Source organism: Pseudorasbora parva, chromosome 17, assembly GCF_024679245.1.
Source record: "Pseudorasbora parva isolate DD20220531a chromosome 17, ASM2467924v1, whole genome shotgun sequence".
Lineage (NCBI taxonomy): Eukaryota > Metazoa > Chordata > Actinopteri > Cypriniformes > Gobionidae > Pseudorasbora > Pseudorasbora parva.
This window is the reverse complement of record NC_090188.1, coordinates 39994883-40003154: the sequence shown is the minus strand read 5'-3', so window position 1 is coordinate 40003154 and position 8272 is coordinate 39994883. Positions and strand designations below refer to the sequence as shown.

Below are 8272 nucleotides of genomic sequence, written 5' to 3'. Positions count from 1 at the left end.
TATTAAATAGGCCTTCATTTTTTTTAAACATGGAAAAATATATTTTTGACTACAGTCCCTGACAAAAGTCTTGTCGCTTATCTATTTACTAGAAATACCTGATATTAACCTGACTTTTAATTAATTAATTGGTGTTAGAAATAGCTCATATGAAAAGCTAAAACCCTCCCAAATGATGTTTAATGCACTGAAATAAATAATTTTCACAGAAAAAAATATTTATCATTTAATCAAGACAGAAAGGTCAAATTTTGGCAAGACAAAAGTTTTGTCGCCTATACAGAAATTAAACAAATTTACTGCAAATACAAAAATATGTCAGCAAATTAAGTTGTGGTGCTGTGAGATCCAAATTTAATATCTTGTACACTGTAAAAAGTGAACATGTGCAGTTGTTGACTTAAGGAACTATTTTTACCTGATTCTACCAATAAAAAGTAATTTTGTTGATGTAACCTACTTTAATCAAGTTTATGTAATGTAAAACAAGGGAATGCTGTTTAAATGTAATAAGGTACATTGAATCAACATACAATTTCTAACAGAGCTTGGGATGGGATGTCAACCCCAGACATAGAGGGCGGTATAGAGTTGTGTCATCTACAAGCCACACTCTAGTCCAGATGGTGGTGGTAATGCTCCAACCTGGTTGCTAACCACCATTCAAAAACATAAGATGAAGAAGAAGAATCCCTGATGGCATGATGAGAAGCAGCTGGAAGTGGTGTTTCTTGTTTGGTACAACTCATTTAGCAGCTTAAAAGTAAGTTGTGATGTTCCTTTTAATATTGGTATAATGTAATTTTTTTTAAAGATTGTTAGAGTTGAGTGATACTTTTCTGTTGTTGGCAGAATGCATCACACAAATATATTTTGTTGTCATGATTCACTAACATTTCAGTGTAAGAAATTCTTTTGGGTGTCGGAGATTTTTTTTAAAAAACGGAAAAAAAACGTGTAAATGGTCAAATAAAATTTACCAAGTTTCTTAATACACAAAATTGAGAGGTCAAAATGTTTTTTTAACGTTTAAGCAGTGTTGATGGCAAAGCATTGTGTTGTATATAAAATAGTCTTATATTGTTTTCTTTTAGAACATTAATGTGGACATGCAAAGATTGTGATGCATCTTTTCAAAGAAGATCTGTGCTCCTAAAACACTACAGACTTGACCTTAACCACCATGGAAGAGGTCATTTGTATCCATGCACATAAGAAATTTCATCCATGCACAGAAAACACAGAAATTTCAGATTGGAAGACTTCAATCATGGAGTTATTGAACAAAGGGCAATTTCAGGCTTGTCAGTAGAAACTGATAATACATCAGAATTTGAGGAACCAACTAAGGGATGTTCAAGTCTGGGCTTTTCCAATGAAGAACAAGACCAGTTGAATGACATTGAAGCAAACCTAGCTTCACTGTTATTAAAGCTAGAGCACATATATCTTGTATCTAGCTCAGCTATTAATGATCTTCTCTATGAGTTACGGTACTTAATTGGCTCTCTATGTGTGCCAGCTACGTTGTTAGTCAGCTCATTGTTAGTCAGGTCTTTCAGCATCACAACTACAAGATAGAGGAGAGTGTACTGCATGAGTTGTCGTCAACACTTTGTAACCATGTTGGCATTTGATGAGGTACAGTAAAATGAGTTGTTTGCTTTGTTTACAGCCTGCTTTAGTTTACATTTTTGCTGTACTGCCTTTATTCATTGGTATTTACTGCTGATAAATCTTTAATTTTCAGACTACTGACAAAAATATAAGGAGAGAGTGTATCCTTAGATCCATCATTTTCTACCTTGGTGAGGATGAAAACCTGATAAAAGACTACATGGTAAGGACAAATACACAACAGCTTTGGTTGATGATGCCCACTGTTCTGTTGTAATATCGTAACTTGTTTGTGATATGTATAAAAATTCTATTTGATCTACATTTTAAATGAAACTTACGTTATTTTAATTATGTGTTAACATTAGAAATGTGTTAAATATTGAATTTTAAAGTCCTGTTGTGTAGCTGAAGTGTTTAAAAAAATGTCATAGTGTGTTTGGTACTGGTTTTGGCAGGTAAACCTTTTAATTATGTGGTGTACCATTTTTCTTTACATTTCTTTTACTGTCACTTTCTAAACAGGATATAACAGATGGGCAGGAATCAGATGATCTCTCTAAACAGACAATGACCATCTTTGTGAAACAAACCATGTGAGAGACCCTTTGAAATGCCAGACGACGTGGAAATCAACATAGAAGGAAATGTGGTGTTGAATAATTTTAAATCGGTTGCATCTGCCTTTTCTTTTCTTTTTAGCCTTATGTATTGTCTAAACCTCAGCTACCCACGAGATCTAAAATACACATTTGAGACAATCCAAACGTTATTTATGGACCTTGAAGGTCAGAAAAAGTCCAGCAAGGTGCACAATCTTTATGTGAAGTTGCTACAAACGGAGTAAGCATTTGGGTGGTGGGAGGACAAATAATTTATGTTATTGTTTTGCTGAAATATTTTTGATAACAAGGAGAGATGGTTTAAAGGAATGTAGCATCTACCCCGTTTAGGTTTGTCTGAAGTCTTTTTTTTTTTTAAATGTTTTTATTTTTTTATTATGCACACTTGTCTTCTCTATAGGTTTAGTTGTAACTATCAGCAAAGAAAAAATGCCAATGATAAACTGACTATTAAATACAAGAATTGACAAGATGAGAAGTTGTAATTCATTGTGTTGCGCTTATATTTGATTTTAAATGAAATCAAGGGTCATGTGTAGCCTATGGTGTCAAAATATAGTTAGGAGAGCCGAATCCACCTTTGAGGTTCACACTGTCTGAACCTCTGTTTTTCCAAGGTGTAACAGAGATTCAGACCATTGGAATGCTATGTCCTAGGTTCACACCTGAAGAAACATCAGAGCCAGGTGCATATGTTGTGTATTTGCCATGACGAATTCTGAGATGCGACTTCTGAGCAATCACTACCGCCGAGAAGGGGGCGGTTGGGGCTTGAGCCCATGCCCATTTGATCGCAAAAGAGAAGGGCCTTAACCACCATAGGCATTGATTAGAATAATTAGAAATGGCCAAATTGTCCCCATGTTAGGATGATAACAAGGTTAAAAAGGGTAATTTGTTGTCTGGTCTGCCTCAGCAGTTGTCAAAATGATTGAGCTGACCAGATTAAGCTGGGGTTTACGTTCGGGTTTGCTTGTGCATAATCTTTACAGCACAGATGCACGCGTCCGTCAATCGATCGTTTAAAAAAAAAAATGGACTGCATTTATATAGCGCTTTTATCCAAAGCGCTTTACATTTTGCCTCACATTCACCCATTCACTCCCTCATTCACACATCGACGGCGATGTCAGCCATGTAAGGCACCATCCAGCTCGTCGGGAGCAGCTGGGGTTAGGTGTCTTGCTCATGGACACCTCGACACTTGGTCAGGTGGAACCGGGGATTGAACCACCAACCTTCTGGTTTGTAGACAACTTACATGAACCACTGAGCCACTGCCGCCCCATTTTTTTGCCCCGTTTAACGGCGTTGTAGAGGTTTGGCTATATTTTTCCGGTAAAATCACAAAGCAAATGCACACAAACGTGTACCTGCTGATATACAACCACTGATGGACATCTTCAACTATTTAAAAAAAGAATTAATATGGAAGGCCGGATTAGAACGCGAAACCTTGCAAACTGCGGTTCATGATTCTACCACTAGACCACTGGGGTCATTGAACATTGTTTGCGGTCTGATGTATTTATATACTAAAGTGAAAAATCTCAAAACTACTATTATGAGAGACATTAAATAATGTTTTCAATGTACTATTGAAATTGATTTCTGGACATTCATTTTTTCTACAATTGTTATTGTACATATCTAATATAGCATGATTGTAGCAACAATTCTCCCCTGTCCCCGAACTCGCTTGGGCCCCTGCCCTTACTGAGGTCTGTGCACGCCACTGCGCGTGGACCCCATTTACTTCCATATTCCGCATTCTTTTTTCCTGATGGGGTAAATAAAATAAAAAAATGCTTTAGTTGTCATCATGCTAGAAAAACATAGCTGTCATTGAAGTAATTCATACTGTGGTAGTTGTAATACAACTATGATATACAATGGCATATTGTTTTATTTTACTGTAAGTACTGAGCACCTTTGACCAATGATAAACTTTGACCGTGACATGCCGACACCCATTCCGAGCTGCAGCAACCCGTACTTGATTACAGCTGCCTCCTGCACTAACTGCCAGGGCACAGCTGACCCTACTCAAGTCATCAGGGAGAAAGTGATATAAAGGCCGCAAAAAGCAGCAGGGACTGTTTACACGAGACCATTTTCAACTGGAATCTAAAACACTTATAGCATTTATATATTGCAAAGGAAGGTTGTAAAAACAGGTTTTAATGTAAAGGTTTTTAATAATTATGTTGCTATACTCTCAGTTTAGACTACAAAAAACAAATCTGTTAAAACTTTGACAGGGTGTGGGTGCGTTGTTCATGTTGACTCTATTAGGTCCTCCGTACAGAATGCACATGTAGGCCTATAGGCTATTGAGACGTGTAGTCCATAATGTAAGCAACGATGGGTCTGGCATACATCATACGATGTTAGTCGTTTTCATGGATCTGTGTGATCAGATTTTTTGCCAACATTGTCATCTATACAAAGAAAAACATTTAGGCCTACATCAACATATTAGTACAATAACCTGTCTAATGTGTGTTCCCTTTTCCTAGGAAACGACTTAAGACCCAGGCTGAGCTGACATAGCTATCCACAGCACGAAGCAAGTGATTTCCCGAATTCACCCGGATGCCCAAACTCACAAGAGGCACCCACAAAGCCCAGGAGGACCCCTCAGCCCCTCCCTTTCCTCCTTTTCCTTGACTATTTGACAATACAATGCCCCACCTGGGCATTTAAACATCTGTTTGTGTCCTGCCTCCTTCCTGCCCTGCTAAAATAAAAACTGATTTAAAGTATATTTTGAGAAACTGATTAGAAGTTGTAAGTGAATGAGACTTCACCTTTGTACAGAAGTGATTAAGGAGTTAACACATGATTTTTATGCTATGCATGATGAGAATGAAAATATATTTTTTTCATTTTACAAAAGAAATGACCTTACATCAAAGGAAAAATATGTTTTGAAGTGATGCTACATATGATGTTACTCAAAAATTAAACTATATTTTGATTTTATAAAAGAAATAACCTTACATGAAAGTGTATATGTGATTTGAAGTTATGCTTCACATGAAGTTACATCAAAATGAAACTGCATTTTGACCATATAAAAGAAACTACCTTACATTTAAGTAAAAACTTGATTTGAAGTTAAGCAACACACAACTTTACATCAAATTGAAACTGGATTTTAGCATTATAAAAGAAATTACCTTACACCAAAGTTAAAAGGCAATTTAAAGTTATGCTACATATGAAGTTACATCAAAATCAAAATGTATTTTGAGCGTATAAAATAAATAACTTTAAATCAAAGTAGAAACATGATTTGAAGTTATGCTACGCATGAAGTTACATTAAAGTCACACTGCCAATTGCCTTTAAAGAACACATGAGTTCACATCAATGCAAAATTGGGATTTCAGGTAAAACAAAATATGAAGTGACATCACACTTAAATTTAGATTTCAACTAATATAACATACATATTTAAAACTTGCAGGACAAACCAAGTTATAACCAATGACAGTTATGCCTTAGTAAAACCTTGGAATTTCGGGTTGGTTTAATTGAGTTATTCGCAGTAATCTAAAATGAGATATTAACTTCAACAAACTCAATTAAAGCAGATGTTACCAAATGAAGTACAATTTCTAAGTTGATCTGACAAAACTTTTTTTACAGTGTATGACTTCCATGAGCTTGAAGGACTGCATCCATGCGGTTTGGCAAGGATTCATACAATTTATTGATGAAGTCATCAGGAATAGCTAAGAAAGCAGTCTTGCATGCCTCCCAGAGTTCATCAATATTCTTTGGTTTCGTCTTCCATGCGTCCTCTTTCATCCTACCCCACATATGCTCAATGATGTTCATGTCTGGTGACTGGGCTGGCCAATCCTGGAGCATCTTGATCTTCTTCGCCTTGAGGAACTTTGATGTGGAGATGGAAGTATGCGATGGAGCACCGTCCTGCTGCAGAATTTGGCCTCTTTTATGGTTGGGAATATAAGAGGTAGCTAAGATTTCTTGGTATTTTAGACTATTGATGTTGCCTTCCACCCTGCAGATCTCTCGCACACCCCCATACTGGATGTAACCCCAGACCATGATTTTTCCGCCACCAAACTTCACTGTTTTCTGGGTGAATCTCGGATCCATTCTGGCTACAGTAGGTCTCCTGCAATATTTGCGGCGACTGTGGTGTAATTCAACAGAAGATTCATCTGAAAAATCCACCTTCTGCCACTTTTCCAGCGTCCATTCTTTTTAGCAGCCTGTGGGCCTTGGCAAATGCCACACGGTTTATCAATTGTCTTTTGTTTAGTGCTGGCTTCTGGGCACTGATTCGACCATGGAGGCCATTTTGAGACAGAATCCGACAAACTGATCTGGTTGACACAGGGACTTCAGGTGACCAGGTCTCGTGGAGCTCTGCTGCAGTGGAAAATGGGCTGGCCTTGGATTTTCAAGCCAACAAACGGTCCTCTCGAGCAGTTGTCTTGTGGGGTCTGCCTGACCTGGGCTTGTCAAAAACGTCTCCAGTCTCTTCAAATCTTTTTTTTTTATCCTCTGTACTTGACGCTGAGACACATTGAAGGTGTCTGCCACATCAGCAGTTGATCTGGTCTTCAGCCTCTTGATAATCAAAACTTTAGTCTCTGGGTGAATCTTAGGCATGTTTGCAGAAGTCTAGTTGCAGTTGATGTGAAGGTCTAGCGTACTGGGGTTCTTTTTATACACACTTGAGACCTAATTGATCCATTATTAGTCACAGGTGAAGCTCATATGACAAGGTGACAACACTTATGTCTTTGCAAAAATTGACTCAATGGGCTTTACCAAGCTGTGAATATTAGAATACTTTTTGAAAGTTTAGTTTTTCACTGAAACATTATCACAAAAGCTGGTGGGATTAAAATGAGCCATTTCTTGTAAAAAAAATCTTGATTAGAAATATATTTCAGCGGCACTTTAGGTCAATTTGTACACAAGCGACAAGACTTTTGTCAGGGACTGTAGTTGTCCAACTTTTAGTCGATAAATATATAAACATTATTTTCTTAAGAAATATTTGAAAATGAAACCTTTTGCAAATTAATTAATTAGTATTTCATATACAAATGATTCCATTATATATTAATTTCACATTCCTTTACTTCCCAAAGATAAATTTAGTAATAATTTTACAATTTATGTAAGGAAAATCCATAGAACAATGGGACTTACTTTACTAATCAAACTGAACTTTCAAGAAAGACATTTCTTTTGTAATTGTCATCTTTCTGTTTCTAGTTGGCCATTATTTTTATTGTAGTTTAGTATCACCCGTCTTACCGTGGTAAAATCGCAGTATGCACTGGTGGCGGTTTGCTTCATTGACACCGTTTCATTATCAGTTGTGCAACATCTCAATTGATTTAATTAGATCTGTTGAAATGGTGTGAGAAACAAACCTGCATGACCAATAAATATATTGTTTTATAGCTATTGCTACTGAAACAGATGTGTCTCCGTCTGCGAGGGTTTGCTGTAGCTGCCGTTGGGACATTGCTTCAGATATAGGATTGTCTCTCAGTAGTTGTTCTGTTGATTCAGTAAATAAAGCGTCCAGGCTCCACACATAAGACTGGAGCGCACAGATGGCACACACGTCCAGTCTTCATGTGCTCGCCAACAGTGTGGGCAGGAGAAAAAAAGTTTTTACTCACTTGTGTTTCTCACATAACAATATTTTATTTTCATTAGCAGCTAACACTGTTACACTATAATGATATACAACCTACACATTCATTATGAATGAATACCAATGAGACTACAGTGTCGCTGATCCAATGCATGTGTGTGAAAAACACATAGAAACATGTTTAGGTCACATTCCAGCCCAAAGTCAAAAGGACAACAACGTGTGTATGTGTGTACTATACTGATATTATATATGTACTTCTCAGGACACAATGATGAGAAACAAGAGACTTAATTTGCTCTCAATGTTTTTCCATTACTAAGAAAGCCGTAAATTTGATATTTATGTATTTTAATTGCATATAAAATTTCCATTT

General features: G+C 36.8%; 1 long non-coding RNA gene across 2 annotated transcripts; it reads left to right on the top strand.

The window, feature by feature from the left end:
• Positions 1-385: 385 nt before the first annotated feature.
• Positions 386-4686, top strand: LOC137045143 (uncharacterized). Of its 2 annotated transcripts, XR_010898705.1 has the most exons (4): positions 386-763; positions 1095-1641; positions 1751-1840; positions 2143-4686. It is a non-coding gene; the product is annotated as an uncharacterized lncRNA (long non-coding RNA). The 2 variants fall into 2 exon arrangements; XR_010898704.1 differs by lacking the exon at positions 1095-1641.
• The last annotated feature ends 3586 nt before the right edge of the window (positions 4687-8272 follow it).